This window comes from Coturnix japonica, chromosome 24, assembly GCF_054131305.1.
Source record: "Coturnix japonica strain WE chromosome 24, WE-NBRP24, whole genome shotgun sequence".
In the NCBI taxonomy this organism is placed as follows: Eukaryota; Metazoa; Chordata; class Aves; order Galliformes; family Phasianidae; genus Coturnix; species Coturnix japonica.
The window spans coordinates 5,082,613-5,099,748 of NC_140686.1; the positions used below are offsets into that span (position 1 = coordinate 5,082,613).

The 17,136-nt window shown below is 41.5% G+C and overlaps 1 pseudogene across 1 annotated transcript in view; it reads left to right on the forward strand.

The window, feature by feature from the left end:
• LOC146757138 (uncharacterized) overlaps nucleotides 1–8,315 on the forward strand; it is a 49,846-nt pseudogene extending 41,531 nt beyond the window's left edge. The window contains exons 27-33 of the transcript XR_014936951.1: nucleotides 1,495–1,607; nucleotides 2,015–2,156; nucleotides 2,907–3,200; nucleotides 3,888–4,120; nucleotides 4,503–4,749; nucleotides 6,673–6,718; nucleotides 8,239–8,315. The product of XR_014936951.1 is annotated as an uncharacterized LOC146757138 (transcript). The remainder of the gene's footprint in view (nucleotides 1–1,494; nucleotides 1,608–2,014; nucleotides 2,157–2,906; nucleotides 3,201–3,887; nucleotides 4,121–4,502; nucleotides 4,750–6,672; nucleotides 6,719–8,238) is intronic.
• Nucleotides 8,316–17,136: the final 8,821 nt, after the last annotated feature.

The window sequence follows — 17,136 nt, forward strand, 5'->3', positions numbered from 1 at the left end:
AAAGGATAAGTAACATTGCTGTTCTGAAAACATTTTCTTGCTCTGAGGAGATCTGCAGTTATTTCACAGTCAGTAAGTGTAGGGAATTTTAAGTGGTGGGCACAATTATAAATGCAGTCATTTTTGTATCATTATGAAATCTGGAGAATTTTATGAAGAAAACTGTGAGTTAATGTTGTATGTGTGTCTTCTTATCTCCAAATGATGTAACCTCATTTTATCGCATAGAGAGCATTCACTTTTTCCACTAGCATTAAGTGCTATTCTTGACGGTGCTTCTCAAGCCATCTTTTATAAACTCAGTGTAACATTCACTATAGATCCTTAGTGGTGAGAGATTAGCCCTGCCTCCATTTGAGTTACTAGTTTATAATGCAGTTCATGTGCAGTGTTGTCTCTCTGGTTATCTTGGCATTCCCTTTGTCATTGTTGTTTCCATAGATACAAAATCAGAATATGTTGGCTATGACATCCAGAGGCTCATGCATGATGTGCGAGGAAGATCGAAAGTCGAGAGCCCACCTTGAAGACCATATTGCTAAACTGAGTAGGAAAATGCTGAGCTTTTAGAAGAAGTGAGCCCAGAAAACAGTCCCTAACACCTAGCCAATACCCAGAGCAATGCTGACATTTTCTTGAGTTCTTACATACTCTGATTTTATATCCCTGCTACTCAGGCCCTGAGTACTATTGTGATTTGGGTGTCATGAAGGAATTGAATAAAAGCCAAGAGAATATCTCGGAGTTGTGCTATCAGAAAGACGGTGTGGTTTGATACCAGTTGAGCACATGGAGCAAGGCAGCAGTTCCTGTGTTCTTTATTTTATTTCCTTCTGGTTATTGTCTGACCCCTTGATTTCCAAGCAGGATTAAAACACCCCTTATTTTCAGTGCAGTGTACGGAGGAACTGCTGCATGTTTTCAGAATAACAGGAGCTTAAAAACCTTGCAGAATAAATAAGGTGCAAATGCAAACTACAGAACTAGTTGCCAGTTCTCCTGTAGTTTGTCTGAAAAAACACCATGAGGAACAGCAACTAAATTAGTAAACACCCACAAATAAGATATGGAAGTAATGACTGAGAAGACACTGGTGAATTCCAGAAAAGCAGACTCTTCCACAAGAGCCTGCTGGTCATTGGAATGAATGCTGTAGAGTGTGCAGTGTTCTCCAGGGCTGTGGCTACCTGTGCAAGCTGACCTATTAGCAGAGGAACTGCGGAAGCTGTTCTCTAGCATCTTTTTTCCAGCTTTTTGGGACGAAGCCCAGTGAGGGGGCAGAGGAGCATTTGCTTCAGCAGGAGCGTTAATTGGTATCCCTAGGTCTTGGCCCGCTTGTGTGAAGCCTGAAGTGATTTAAATGTTTACAAGAATCCTGTGCCTCAGTGTTCTGCTGAATGTGGCAAAGGGATGGATATGTGCTATCTGCAGTTGCTATGTGTACTGTCCTGTGCTGAGTGTATCATGTATTTTTGTTTGTTTGTTTTTTGAAAGTGTGAGAATGAAAGAAAGAATGTGAAGAAGCCGATAGAATTGAAACGACCACTTGAAGCATGTCTTGACCAGGAAAGGGAAAGAAATACTGAACTGCAGAAGGAATGTGACAGGTATGGTTCACTAGTACTTGAAAGAGAGCTCATGTAGGTTAGAAGTCAGGCTTTAAGGAACTTGCATGTAAAAGTAGGTGTGTTTAACTCTGAACAAATTCAGATCTCACATCAGTTCTTGCAAGACAGTTCTGGTACATGAGCCTATGATTTTCTGTAGCTGCCATAAGAAGAGCAAATGTAGGCTGCCTTGCACTTCTGGGAGGGAAGTCTTTTTTTCCTCTGTTGAGGTGAAATGTGGACCCTCCAGGTGATCTATTGCATTGAAATGCTGGTTTTTCTTATTAACTTTTGGCCTGTTGAGCATGGTAAAAATGAAGCAAGCCATAGCTATGCTTTTCTTGTACAAGCGTGACAAATAGATACCTAGTTCCTTTGCTTATTTTCTTGACTGATTTGTTGTGCAGGTTCAAGAGCCTTTTGAAGAAAGCTGTGAAAAAACTAAAGATGCATGAAGCCAAAGAAAGAGACTCCCAGTTCAATTTCCAGGGAGAAATGAAGAACAGGTATTCTGAAATGGTGAATGAAGTTGAAAAATCAAGAACAAAGGCAAGTTCTTGTTGTTTCTTTTTGGGTTTTTTTGGTGGTTTTGTTGTTGTTGTTGTTGTTTGTTTGTTTGTTTTTGTTGTTGTTGTTGTTTTGTTTGGGTCATGTTAATTTCTAGAGACTTGTAATATTCTTTTCAGTAGGTATGGAAAAGTTATATTTCTGGGAGAGAAAATTGGCTTCACAGTTGACCTTGGAAACTACTGAAACATCTCATATTTTGTACATATTCTTGCAACCAGACACTGGATTTGACCTAGAGAGAAAATACCTTCTTTTACCACTGCTGTGGAAGCTGCTTTTTGAAGCACTGTTTACAAAGCTTTCAAGAGCAATGGCAGGAGGAGTACTTGTTACCTGTGCCCAGTTAACTCTGTACTGGAACATTCCCCCTGAAGCATGATAGGCATTCTTTCTGCTGTCTGGGTAGAGTGGTTTGATTTCCATCGAGCAGTAGAGCAGTGCACAAAAGAATGGCCCTAGTGCCTTTCAGCACACTCCCGTAAGTGAAATTCTGCTAGTTTGCTACTTGTTGATCTTTTACTTGCTGCAGAACTGAGGAAGGTTGTAAGTCAAGGAACCCTATTGGCAAGAACTTAAAAGTTGTTCTTCCCTTAAAAGATGATCTTGTCTTTCCTTTGACTCGGGTACTGAGTCAGCAGATGACAGTTACAGACTTGATGGTCTTCCCCTTCATAAATTTTCAGAGAATAATTTTACACCCCTCTAAGTTCATTTTATTACTGTCTGTAGGTTACTGAACTTTCTCATCAGCTGGATTTAGAGTGTAAAAAATGCGTCCAACTACAAGGACAAAACCATTATTTGCAAGAACTGCTGGCTCTAAACATGAAAAAACATGAAAAACTAGAGAAGACCAGATGCCAGCTGAAAGAAGAGGTGGCAAACCTGAGACAACATCTGGAGGCTGTCCACAATGTGCACATGATGACTTACAACCAAATCGAACGATACAAGAAAGAAGTGGAAGAGCGAGCTGCACAAGAAATAAATCAAAAACTTCAAGAAGTCAATTTGTTTTTGCAGGTAAGTGAATTTGTTGTGTATGTCTGTAGTTTTTATTATGTAACTTCTTTTTGCCATTTCTTGTTCGTACTTTGGTTTTTTGTGTTAGTGCCATACTTCTATATTTCCTGAAGGGAAGTGGAAGAATGGAAAATTGTTTGGCAAAAGTGCTTTTGTGTGTGTAATTTGCCTGCAGGTCCCCAAGCTAATAGCCGTCCCTTGACAGACTTCTGTTTTGCAGTTCTTAGAAGAAGCTATGGCCATCTGGTCATCTTGTTATTGCTGTTCATCACATGAATGCTATAACTTAGAGATGGCTTGGCCATACGTACAGGTTATGTTTTATCATTGTACAGGATAAAATGCTCAGGGAAGAAGTCACTGAAGTTACCGTGGGGCAGAAAGAGTGGGGATGGGATTCTCATAATTTCTTTGTAGAATCCTTTTTGTGTGCCCTGTCCTTCAGCCATAGCATTCTTTTAGTAGCTGCTCCCATAAGTAATATTGCTAAGAGCAGATCTGTCTGGATGAAAACAGTTATTTAACGTGTTGGTTCCAGGGTTTTGCCTTGATTGCTGATAGTAGTGAAAAGGTCCAGTTGACTCAGTTGAGTAAAACTGGGCCCTTTAAATTGGTTATGGGCAACCGTATAGGGAGATGCAGTTCACTTTTTCTTTGCAATGGTTGAAATTGTATTATCTGCTTCAGGTCCAGGCAGCCTCACAAGACAAGATAGAACAAATCAGAGAAAATCATCATGCCTCGCTGAGAGACCAGCTGAAGTGCAGAATAAAAGAGGTTGAATGTGAGTTGGACAAAATAAAAAATACCAAAGACAATATTTTTCAAAACGAATCTATGCTTGCGGAACTGGGAAAATACAAAGAGCTGCATCGTGAAGAAATGAAAATGAGAATAAGGCTAGCAAATAAGCTGGAAAGGTAAGTGCGTGCTTTTTTGGAGTGGTAACAAGACGTGAAGTAGCAGTAGCTTGCATGAAAAACCTTGTACTGTTTCCTCCTAAAATCCTTTTTCTGTGTCAGCACTATGGATGTAAGCGTAACCCTCTAAAACCTTTCTCCTTTATTTTTGGAACCACCATCATTTCACTTCAGTGTTCTAGCAGTCACACCACTAGTTATGGCATCACTGGCCCATGTTTGAAGTTGATAGCATTTTAACACATGGCCTTTGGGCCCCTCTCATTTTGGACTTCTAATGCCTTCTCTTTTCAAAAGCTGAATAGTAGTCAAAGACCTGGAAGAAGTGACTCTGCAAAAATATTATCAAAGATAATTCTTTGTGTGTTTTTAAATATTTCAGAACAACCAAGAGACTTGCAGAAGCCAATTGTAAGCTCTTTGAGGAACGCCAAAGAAACAAATCTTTAATTGCGAGCAGCACTGTCAGTGGAGGTCCTATTGCAAGTCCAGGAAAATATTCAGCTGAACTGGGAAATCTCAGAAACAATTCCACACTGAACAGAAGCTTCAGCCAAGGGGAATGCTTCCTAGATGCTGCTGGGATTGCATGATTGGCAAGAAAAAAAGTTGAAGTGTACATGGATAAGGTAAGCATTGTGAAATACTCTTCAGTGATGAAGACTTTAGGTCATTAAGATTGTACAGAATTCCTAGAGTGCTCAGACACCAAAAATACTGACATCTAAATGATGAACTATCTAACTGTATATACACATAACTATGTACTTATGTAAGGTTTTTGTATTGTTTTTTTTTTCTTTTTTTTCAACTAGAGAAAATTTAATAAGCAGCTGCTGTGGCATTGGAAGTTCCCAGCTAAGCTATTTATTAAACTTTACTGTATAGAATGTGCATAAGTGTATGGCATACTTGAAATGGATAACTTTGACATCTTTGCTCAGCCCATCAGACATCTCTGGTCAAGCCACGTTGTTTTTTTCCTTACTGATCTTCATTTTTAGTTTCTTTTAGTACATTAATACTAACAAAGACATCCTTTAAAACTAGGATGATGTGAGTATGATTGCTTTGCTTCTTCCTATACAGTCTGCTGTGGGATGCATGCTGTGCCTAGGAAACATTTCTTTTTGTGCTTCCTGCTATGTATTATTACCTGAGAAAACAACAACCTACTCTTCAAGTCTTCACAGCTTTATAATATTTTGCAGCAATTTATGCATGATTGCAACTTCTGCAATAGCTTTGAAGTACTTTGCCAGTTGTGCTGCTTAGTACTTGGCCTGTTCACCAGGCTACTTAAAAAGACAAGAGTTTACCTGACTCTGAGCCTTGTCTTTGCTTCAGTTATACCTCAGATTTTTCCAGTAATCTGTTTCCTTCTATTGGGAAAAAAAAAAAAACAACAAAAAAAACCACCTCTGTATTGCCATTAAATTCAAACTAAGTGCTGCCTTCTTGGATGGAGGAGATTACAAGTTCTCCTGACAGTAAAGTTCATAATAACTGGAAACTAAGGAACTTAAATTGGAGTTTGCCTCGTGTAGTCATCTTGCACTTTTGTTTTTATTTAAAGCTCTCAGTGCACATTTGGTGTTTTTCAAAGTAAGGGAGGTTATCTGAAGTAGAGTGTGAGCATCTCCTGGGATGAGGAAGCTCGTGTAGATTTTGGCTTTGATTTTGCAAAAGCTTTGATAAAGCTTCAAGGATAAGAAGCTGAAAATACTTTACGCCGCCGTTATTCAAAATGCTGGTATCAATTACTTTGTCCATGCAACTGTTTGAAAAAACAAATTGCACTGATTACAAACAAGAGAAAGAAATGCAGCTCTGAAAAGTGGGTGCAGGAAATAATAGTGACTTCTGCTAGCTGCAACCAGCGTGAGTGCATGGATTCATGAAACCAGTTTTCCTACTGGTAGCATAAGAAAGGGAACACCTACTTCCCATTCCGTCTCTCAGTTTCTGTTTCCTTTCTGATTTTATTTCCTGTCTGCACTCCTGATTTTTAGCAGTCTTATAAATTTCCACTCTTTTGACTTCTGCCTGTTCCTCTTGTTCTTTTACTTGGCACCACCGAGAAATTTCTTGTTCTGTCTTCTTTATGCTGCATCCCACAGTCAGATAATTACACCTGTAGGTGAGACCACAAGCCTTCTGTTCTCCAGGCTTAACAGTCCTGATGCTCTCAGCCTCTCCACGTAAGCCACATGCTCCAAGCACTTAACTGTATTTGCTAATTACATGAGTCTGGAAGCTATATGCTGTCTGTTTTGACAATTACTTCTATGCGTTAAAGACCTGATGGAAAATAACACAGGAGTCGCAAATATCTTCAAATGTAAATGATCGCATACGGTGTTTGGACTGTGGCCCTTTAAAAGGTCTAATTTCTCCTTATGAAAACTTTGCATTCAGAGTAAATGACAGTAAATAAACATCTCCTGGGAGAGCGAGGGGCAAATGCTCCTTTCTAGCGATCCAAGCTGGTTTCTGTTACTTAATAAAATGTGCAGTGTTATTTATAATGCATGTGTTATTTATAATTCTAGGTACAGAAGGATTTGGAGGAAAAAATCAATAAGGAACTTCAGCAAGGTAATATGCTACTCTGATATCAGTGTTTTTAAGGAAGGTGATGACTGTTCGTAACTTCTATGTAATTATTTTCAAAAGTTGTCAAGATTTGTGCTGTTTGAAGCACAGTGTGGGGCTGTTTTTAACTCTAACTTAGAGAGTTTTAATGGAAAACTTCCTGCTAACCAATATACTCTTCAGAATGTTCTGCAGCTACTTTTGAGAAAAAGCATGGAGAGCAAACCATCTCCCCCGCACAGATACACTTGGCTTAAGTTCAAGTCACCTTTCATCCTCAGGCACAAACATCAAATGTAAAAAAAAAAAAAAAAGCCCAGAAATAAGATTTTTATGGACTTCTGTCACTACTTCTCTTTCTGCATACATTCATTGCATTCAGCACTTCAAATATACCATATACATTTTCTGGTGTTCTTAATTTTTGCTCGCTCTTTTTCATTGCTTTTTTTTGTACCTGACATGTTGTCATACTTGTCTTTGGATAAAGAAGAATCAGTGGAAAAGATAGCCTTTCTTTAGGTAAAAATCATTCAGCAATATATAGGCAAACACAGCATGAACTGATTGCTTTTAATATGCAGTGTAAAGCCTGTTCTATAATAAAAGGCCAGGTCTTCAGAGAAGAATTCATACTGTTTCACAATTAGCATTCTGCCAGAGTCACTGCTGCTGTTCCTAGAGTTATTTTGAAGCAGGGAGCCCTTGAGAATCCAGCTGTTGCTTCACAGCTCTTCCAATTTCCCTGAATAGACAGAAACCCATTGCCATGTGCCCATTTGCATATTCAAACATAATTACATGTGTAGTAGGAGCCGTAGTATTTGCTTGGTCTGGGGATCTTGTCTGGAAAAGGCTGATGGATGGAAGTACTGAAAATCCTTTTCTGCTTCCATCGAAGATGTGTTTCCATGAACGAAAGAGGGTTTAGCCAGGGAAAGTTAAGACATCCCTGGCAGTTAAAGTTAAGGCTGAAACTTTCATATATATATATGGGCATATATGGGCATGTAATAACAGGATGCGGAGAAATGGCTGTAAACTTGAAAGTAGGTAGATTTAGACTAGATATTAGGAAGAAACTCTTTACTTCCTAATGTAAGGGTGGTGAGACTCTGGAACAGGTTGCTTAGAGATGTTGTGCATAGCCCCCATCTTGCAGGCATTCAGAGCCAGTCCGGATGGGGCTCTGAGGAACCTGGTCTAGAGGGAGCTGTCCCTGCCTATAGAAGGGAGATTGGAACTGGGTGATCTTAAAAGGTCCCTTCCAGCCCAAACCATTCTGTGTTTCTAAAACCTGGAATTTCTTTAACTAGCTTTAAAAATTGTATTGGCTGATCATTGAATGTGAAAAAATGTTTCTTCCTTTATGCCTTCCTTTTTGATTTGTGTTTTCCTTGGAAGTTTTTAAATATCTCTGTAGAGCGTAGCCTGATCAGTTATCAGTAATGTTTTTACAGTGACTGATTTGACTCAATCTACTGTAAAAGTAACATCGTCAATCTTGTTTCTTTTCTTTCCAGCCACCGCTGAGCTTGAAACTGCTAGAGCTTCTCCAATGAAATCTACTTATGGATCTTCAAAAAATCTCAATGTTGACCAGGATCCCCTTTGCAGAGCGGTACAGGAGTACCGGGATGTTTTAAACCAAAATTACCTGATCTAAATATATTTTTATTTAAAATGTAAAGGGAAAAGTACTGGAGATCATTTGTTTACATAGGAGGTCTGTGACTTCCCATCCTGCAGCTTAGTGTGGAAACATCTTTACTGCGGTTTGAATATAAATTTTAAATATATTAAATAGGTTGACACTCTGCACTTACCTGTTGGTCACCGAGGGGTAGTCAGTTTATTTTGCACTCAGGATAAGAACCATATCTATTTTTAATTACTGTCAGACTGAGTAAGGTTGGTTCTTGAGCTTGACGGAACTGTCAAAATGTTTTTGACACATTATTTTGCTCCATGTTTTTTGTTAAAGGTTTTACCAGAAGCATTCCTTTGGTTCTATTTAACCCTTCCACTGTTTGTGGTAGAGTCTCCAGTGTTATTTTAACGCATAGGAGATTTTGATTGGATTCCTGCCAGCTGTTTCCGTCCTGATGCTGTGAATATTTCTGCTGGTTAAGTGGAAGTTTTAGCAGTGATTAAGCTGGAGAAGAATGCACTTTACATTGCTGTCACTTTCACGCACCTAGGGTTTAAAAATACTGCGCGTGTGTAGCAGTGCCAAGAAAGCTTTAATGTGACCTTTTTGATATTTCTGACTTGATATCCTTGTTGGATTTTGCATTAGAATTTGACTCATCTTAAGACATTCACAGTTGGTAGATGAACACATGATGAACCTGAAGCGGTTCATAGTGGTAAGAAGGAAAATTAATGTTTCAACCTTCTGTCCAATTGGTACTGCACCTTTTTATATGAATGTATTTTGTGACACTAATATGCTATATTTAATTCCAGATATTTATGTTCCAACTTGGTATTTAATAAACTTTCATATCTGGTACATCTTTGTTTTATTCTGTTGGCCTTCTTGACTTGCTTTCCACCTCATTCCTTGCCTCTATGACTTGCTACAGTCCTCCTCTGCTCACTTCCATCTCTCCTTCTGGTGCCTTCAGTCTGCCCTGAGATCAGACAAGTGGCCAGCATGCATTTGTGTTCTTTTCCTCCTGGGTACTTGAAACAGTGGGGCAAACAGCTACTATATGTCATAAGGTTTGTCATCATAGAAATTAAGGGGTATATGCTTGAAACAAGTGTGGAGGGTTGTGATTTTAATGGGTGTGCTGAACCACTTTCAGGTCTTCGGTGGTGATTCATTAACAGGAAGCCGAGGGTAAAGTCTCTGTTGTAAACCTGGCCATGCTTGGGAGGGGGATCTTTGGAGCCTTTTCTGCAGGTTGGACATTCCTTTATGAGATAACTTCTGGTGGCCCTTTGTGCTCTCTCCAGCTGGTACAAGCCAGGAGCCAGGTGGAAGAATATCTCCAGCAGAATCCAGACAGCAAAGCACTCATAGAGTACCTTGCGCTTCTCCATGTTGGTTAAAGCCAGTTCTCTTTCCTCATTTATCAGAGGGAGTGCACTCTCCCAGGTCTGTCACTTCTGCCCAGTGCACCTGTAGGCTCCCTTCTGGTTATTTTTACATCCCTCGCCAAGTTCAGTTCCATCTGTGCCTCAGCCTTCCTGATCCCATGCATGTCCAGACGGCATCCCTGGCCCCTTCCCAGCTACCTGTCCCTGCTTCCACTGCATACAACAAGCATGCAGGGCAGGGCCAACCAAGGAGTCCTATTAAAACTAGTGCCACCAAAAACAGCTGACGAGCCTTGGTAATTGGGACTCCTTGCTGGGAGGCACTGAGGCCCCGAATTTGCCACCAAAAATAACCTCTCCAGAGCAGTTTGCTGTTATCTGGGGGCACATGTCACAGATGTTAAGAAGACTCTACTGCCTCTGATAAAATAGAAGGCTACTACCCACTCAAGGTCTCATTCAAGTAGGGTCCCAGGAGGCTGCAAAAAGGAAATTACAGAACATTAAAAGGGACTTTGCATCCCTTGGGAAGATGTTAAAGGGATCAGGAACACAAGTAGTCTTCTCTGTACTGCTGACTGGGGGCTAAGAAATGAAGAGTGAGAATGGGCCAGGTAAATTACTGGCTCAGGTAATGGTGTCAGATCAAGGTTTTGGTTACTGTGATCTTGGGCAGGCCTTTGAGAGACCAGGTATGTGGACATCAGACAGAATGTGACAGAGCAGGTGGGGCAAAAGCATGCTGGGGAGCAAGCTGGTTGGATTGATTACCAGCACTTTAAACTAGATTCAGTGCAGGGAGTGGATAGTTCCTTGTGATAGAGAAGGGACAGGGAATGCTGTCATTTAAGGAAACTGCAGGGGAAATCCTCAATTTGTGAGGAGTCTTGTATTTCGATATCATATTTAGTAAAATAAGTTTTTCCTCCTTAGATTGCCGCTGTTTTTATCCCATCCCCCTTTTTCCCCCTCCTTTCTGGGCCCCGGGGGGGGCCCACGGGGTGGCTTCCCCTGTCACGGGCATAGGTAAATCTAAGTAACCCATGACAGATTTTTTAAAGACTAGTCAAATGCAGCAGTGGGTGTGGAGAAAGAACAAAGAAATCTGTAACGGACTGTGATCAATTATTATAATTTCCATTGCCATCGGACTAGCAGCTGCGCCAAGCCCAGGACCGGACCGAGTTAGAGTTGGGCTGCCGGAGCAGTGAGGCGGAGCGTGTGTGGCCCCTTGGGGTTCGGTGCCTGCGGATATGATATTGAAATACAAGATAACACAATATAATATAATTGAGGCTAACAAATCGAACAAACAGAGAGAGAGAGAGTCCCCGAAAACAGAGAGGCCTACTGTGAACTCTATGCGACACGGCTGGAACGCTTCCCACTCTCCGAGAAGTCCGAGAGAAGGAGGAGGGCACTCCAGCCTGGGAACGAGATTATACAGCGTCCTGGTCCCGTGACTTATCGTTACCCCTGTTGTTCTCTGGGATATGTAGTCTTCTTCTGTGGACTGCACATTCAATAGAAGTATCCATACTTTACATGATGTTATGATGTGGAATACTGATAGCAACATTACAAAATTACAAAACCATGACACAGTGATGACAAGGAGGTGTGGGGAACAACCACGACTGATGTTTCAGAGAACAAAAATCGTACAGGGACTGCCCTCCTCCTGCCCTCGTGTCCCCAGGAGAAACCAACACCGTTTATATAACAGTGCAAGTGGAGGAGTTCATTGTGGAGTGACATTTCTTGGCACCCATTCAGGGCCAGCGTTACTGATGTCAGACTAACAGCAGCAACACATTGTTCAGCACAAGTCCCGGAGTTCCTGGAACGTGCTGCAAGGTCCAGGAAGGAAGATATTACTGCCTGGATAAGGTCAGGATCACAGTGCAGGCAAGTGGCTCTTGGCAGGAGTCTGACTGCTATTGTTTTCACCTTTGATTTCTACCTTCATCAGCAGAGCTTTTATTTTCTTCAGGGAAGATTCTACTACTGGAAGAAATGTCACAGTTTCTGTAATTGCTGTAAAAATTACTGTAAATAAATAAATAAATAAATAAATAAATAAATCCTTAAAAGAGTATTAGAGGCAAGTGTGGGATTTTCAAGGCAAACACCTGACTCATTACCTTCTGCCACATGTAGTTAAACTAAACCTGGTACAAGTTTCCCCTCATTGACTGGACAGCAATTGAGACTGAAGAACCCTCTTCCACTCAAAGAAAACTCATGGACTTTCATGGTTCTAATCACTAAGCAGAACACACAGCTGGAAGGTAGGAATGAAAATACAATTACTAAAAATTAGCCAAGTTGCATACAGTGCTGCCAGACATGAAGGCAGAGCTGCTATGTCTGGCTCCATGGCTCACACTTCCTTTGGTTGTCACTGTCACTCCTTAAACCCACAGCCTGAAGGATGCGAAAGAGGCAGATGTGTTCACAAATACTATAGACCAAATAAACCTTGCAAGCATAAACCATGTAGTTACAGCGGCATTACTCCCATTTGGAGTTTGAGTCTCTTCTGAGAGGCTTTCATTGTGCTGAGAAGTGCCTTCAAGGTCATTCAGTTCCTAAAGGAACATGACCAAATACCAAGCCATGAACTGTCAGCCATGGAATCAACTAAATCACCTCTCAGCAAGGCACTGAGAACACCAGCCAGGTATTTAGGATCATTTTACCTGCAGAGTAAAATTCTCAGTGGAGCACAGCTTCACCCATCGGAAGCTAATAGGTGGAAAAGCATCTATTCACACATACAGAACTAGTATGTTTGTTGGGAAGGTAGTATACTGATGGAATCGTACTAGATACATCACACTACCTGATGAGTCTCCAGATCTAGCTCAGCATGTTTGATACTCACCAAGTCCAAGGCCTAAGGATAACAGGCTGTAGCTGATAGCAAGGGATGAGCTGGACAGAAAGCCTCCCTTATCAGACTAAGTCCTCAAAACAGAATCACATTCCTTCAACCTATGGGTTGACCAACTAATGTTTGAAGAATTTTGCAGACGTGTGGACACGGAGGCTCTGCACACGGACTGCAATTAAGGAACTTGCTCTTTGACTACAAAGGTGGCTTTTGTTTTGCTTCAAGCACACCAAATGAATTCAACACATCTTTTTATAAGCCAGCTCAGTCCTTTCACTGGAGACATCCTTTTCCAGTGTTAGCCAAGATTTGTCCCTTAACTCCAAGATGTCTTTTAAATAAACAAAAGGAGGAAGCGACCAACATCAGGCAACACAGGAAACGTAGTGGATTATGACGATTACCTCCAATTCAGTGTTACTTCCTTTTGTCCTCAACATCATCTTTCTCTTCCCTGCTCATTTTTGTAAAATCAGTTTGCTAATTTGCAAGGACACATTGAATTTTACTCAGTTTCTTGTTATTTATCATACTCTTGATTTTGGCTCTTGGCAGGAAAAGCCGCTTTTCAAGAACACTGTGAACTGACACCTTATATGTATTTCAGTAGGACTCTCCATGTACTGAGGAACCATCTGTCAGTCTTAAGACCAGCAGTCCGTACTGAGATTACCTTCAAGCCTGAGAATTGTTCTTCTTTGTTGAGTACTTTTTTCTTTCCTTCAGTGAGAGAAAGGACTTCTTTTGCAGAAATTACCACTTATCTCCTAGGAAACACTTTCTTTTCTACCTCCGTACAGAGTGGGAAACCACAGGAATCTTAGCAGCCAGCCAAATGGCACACAGCAACTGGCACAGCCCTGTCCAAAACAATAACGGCTTGTGGTTCCCTTTTTCCTCTCCCAGACTTCTTCCAACATCTGAGAATGAAACTTCTCTCAAAATTAAGCTCTAATTAAGACCTAACAATCCACTGTAGAGTGTAACTTTATTAGGCTATGATTTCACCTTTGTAGTTTTTAGAAGGGTAGTGGGCCTTCTGTTTGATTTAAAGAACCCCTTTGTTACCAGTTCTTCTCTCTCCGATTTCTTCACCAGTGTAACCAGCACAGTCTTTGGTCAAATCCAGACCAAAACCAATGGCATCAAAACTGAAATAAAATCTGCTGTTGAAACAGAAAATTTGAATGCAATCCAAAAGTAAAAAATAATCTTAACTTTGCTGATGTCTACATGTGTAGGTAACCAAACTTCACAGCTGACAGTTTAAGCTGTCACACAGAACTTTGCTTCTGAGTAGTCTCCCTCCTGGCAGCACTGAATTGCAGTCTGAAATTCTAACCAGACCCGTGAGCAGACCATCCTTTGCCTACCTTGTTGAAGAAGAGTCAGTTCAACAATGCACAGCCTATCAACCTAATAGGGCTTTGTGCTGCCAGTTTTTGTCAGCAGTCTTTTCTGAAAGAGTCTGAAATCACCTTTCTCAGCTTCTCCAAGAATGCTCTAGCACCTACATCTTTGTCAGCCTGTGAATAGAGATGCATTACCTTCTTTGAACTCTATACCAGAGCCCCCTGTCCTGATATTGCTCGAGTTTCCCATTATTCATAGTGAAATTACACAGCATGAAATGTCCAAAGTAAATCCAACAAAAACATACTTAGTAAAATGTAGAAACTTTAATTTACAAGCGAAACTACAACATATTCATAATAAAAAAAAAAAACAACTGGTGACTAGACAAGTTACGCACAATTTGTAAAAACTGTTGAACATTGTTAAATAGGTCTGTACAACCAAAGATTTACAAAGTCCTTGTGCATTCTCTTCTTTTCAATGCACAACTGAACTTAAGGGTTCTGCTCGAATATTCCCTAACTCAAGAGCTGAATCTGTCTCTTCATCGATCTCACCAATGACAGCACTGTAATAAAAAACAAGTTACCAATTGTTAAAATCCTCTGATGCAAACCTAGAAAGTGAAGACTTAGTTTTGTTTTTATTGCTTAAATTTAACTGTAGAGCTCTATCACTTAAATGCCAAATTCTCGTGGTATTCTCCCACCTCATTGTACCATTTCAGCAATCAGCTGACTCTACAGCTTTGCCTTTTCCACACTGAGAAGCCTTTGTCTATTCAGGTTTTCCTTGACATATAACATTTCATACCTCTCGTTATTCTAACTTCTGCTCATTGTGCATTTTCCTACTGCAACCCTCTGAAATTCAAGGCATACCAGGTATTTACGCAATGACACAATGATGCCTGCTGTTCTGTTGTTCTTCCTAGTAATCCCTAGTATTTCTCCTTCCTGATGCATCAGTATTTACGAAGAACTAGACAGAAACAGGACAGGACTGAGTTCAAAAGTAAGACATCTCCACAAGGGTAGCAAGATTCCCATGATGATGAGCAGATCAGAATGCCAAGCGGCTTTCTCAGTTAACAGTGGATTACTGTGCTTTTATCAAGTCCAAATGTACTTGAATTTATAACTGTGTATGTTTACTGCCTTCCTGTGCCTGAAGTCTGCCTCTGATTTACACTTACAGATTGAGGCATAATCTGTATCAGAAGGAAAGATGCTCTTGTTTTTAATTTAGGAAGGAAAAAAGAAACAACAAAACCCACTAAAGATCATAAAAAATTGCACAACTTGCCAAAACCTCACTCATGTCAAAACCCATAAAGGGATCTATTTAATTCCTCATCCTAGGCTTACTGTATGGTGGAGTAATTAAGTTCACATGTTCATTTAGACTGAATAAACTGTATTGCTCTAAAGAAGCTTCATTAGCTATTCTGTGGGGCGGGGTGGCAGCCATATGTGGGGTGGAGGTGGGCTTATATGGGGCAGGGGGCCTTCTGTGGGGCAGGGGGAGCTTCTATGGGGTGGAGGGGTGGCCATATGTGGGGTGGGGGGAGTTATGGGGTGGGGGGGCATGTATGGGGCAGGGTGGCCTCCCCTCCGCTGCCGCTTCCCTCCCCCCATGCCCATTTAAGGCTGTCCACAGAAAAAGAAAAGAAAGAAATAAAAAACTTGTGTCCTTTACTCCCGTTATCCCACATGATGTTCTGATGTGGAATAGCAACACCAAGCAAATTACCAAACCACAACAGTTTGGAAGCAGATTTAAACTGGTAGAAGTTGGCAGTGTCTGCATTTCCAGGACCGCTGAAATCAGTGGGGTGCACCTCTCCTGTCCAGGAACCCCAAAGAGGCGATAATAATCCCAGGCCAGCAATTGTAGCATTGATATGATGATTTTATTCAAAGTCTTTGTTAAACAAAGAGGGAAGGAAGGGAGGGGTGCGCTCAGGGAAGGGGGCAGAGGAGGAGGGTTGTTGTCAGACTGTGAAATCAATTTTTTCTTTCTTAATTCTGCTTCAGAAACAACATCTGATTCCCATGCTCTCTGCTTGGTATTTTGTCTTTTGATGCAAACACGTAAGCCCCATTGGTGCCTGGTTCAGCAGTTCAGCTTCCTTTGCGCCCTTTGCCTGGTTATAGGGAAGGTGGCAGGCTCTGTTTCAATGAGGGTGTTGTATGGACATAATATTTATCGCCATGTATCCAAAGGTGCAACAGTTTCTGGAGACCCGTGTGGGATCCTATAGGTGATGGTTCTCTCACCACCAAGTATCCAGTTGTCAGCAGTGGGTGAGTTCACTGGGACTTTGGGGATGGGAGGTGCCAACTAGCAAGCCTTCAATTTCTGCTACTAAAATCAGGCTTGGAAGCACGTTACACGTGGGAAATACACTTGGTGCAGGAAAGGGGATTTCCTTAGCCATCAAAAAAAGATGAAACTGAAGATCTATCAACAAAAATGTAAGCACGTGACACTTGACTTGGCGGGTCTGTGGGAAGGTCAGCTTCTCCGTGTTTGTATTTCAGCCATCATCCTCCACACTGGAGAGGATTTATCCGCTTGGCTTGCTTAATTGCAGCACGTTTCACACGCGTGGATAACCTGTGCATATTGTGTCACTACCTCTGTGGCCTGAGGTGGTGCACCAAGCTGGAAATAATGCCTTCTTGGGGTTGTTGAAGCTCTGCAAAAGTTTGCCAAGCAAAGTTGTGGATGCTCCATCCCTGGAGGTGTTCAAGGCCAGGCTGGATGGAGCTCTGGGCAGCAAGACTCTGTGGGTGGCATCTCCGCCCGAGGCAGTGGGGCTGGGGTTCTGAGTTCTTCACTGTCCCTTGCAAGCCAAGCCATTCTATGATTCTGCATTTCTATGATGTAAGCACCAGCCCCACACAGCCCTGGTGCAGTGCATCACAAGAGCAGCAGCCTGCGGGGAGCCACCACCCAGAATCACAGAGATGTGAGGTCACAATGCCCCATCCTATAACTGTGCTGAGCTGTGTCATGAGCTCACGAGGCCTGGCCGCAGTCTTGGCTCAGTGCGACACTCACTGTGGCTGCAGCGGTGGTGTTGGAAGTGTGGTGCAAGTGTGGGGGCGGCCATGGA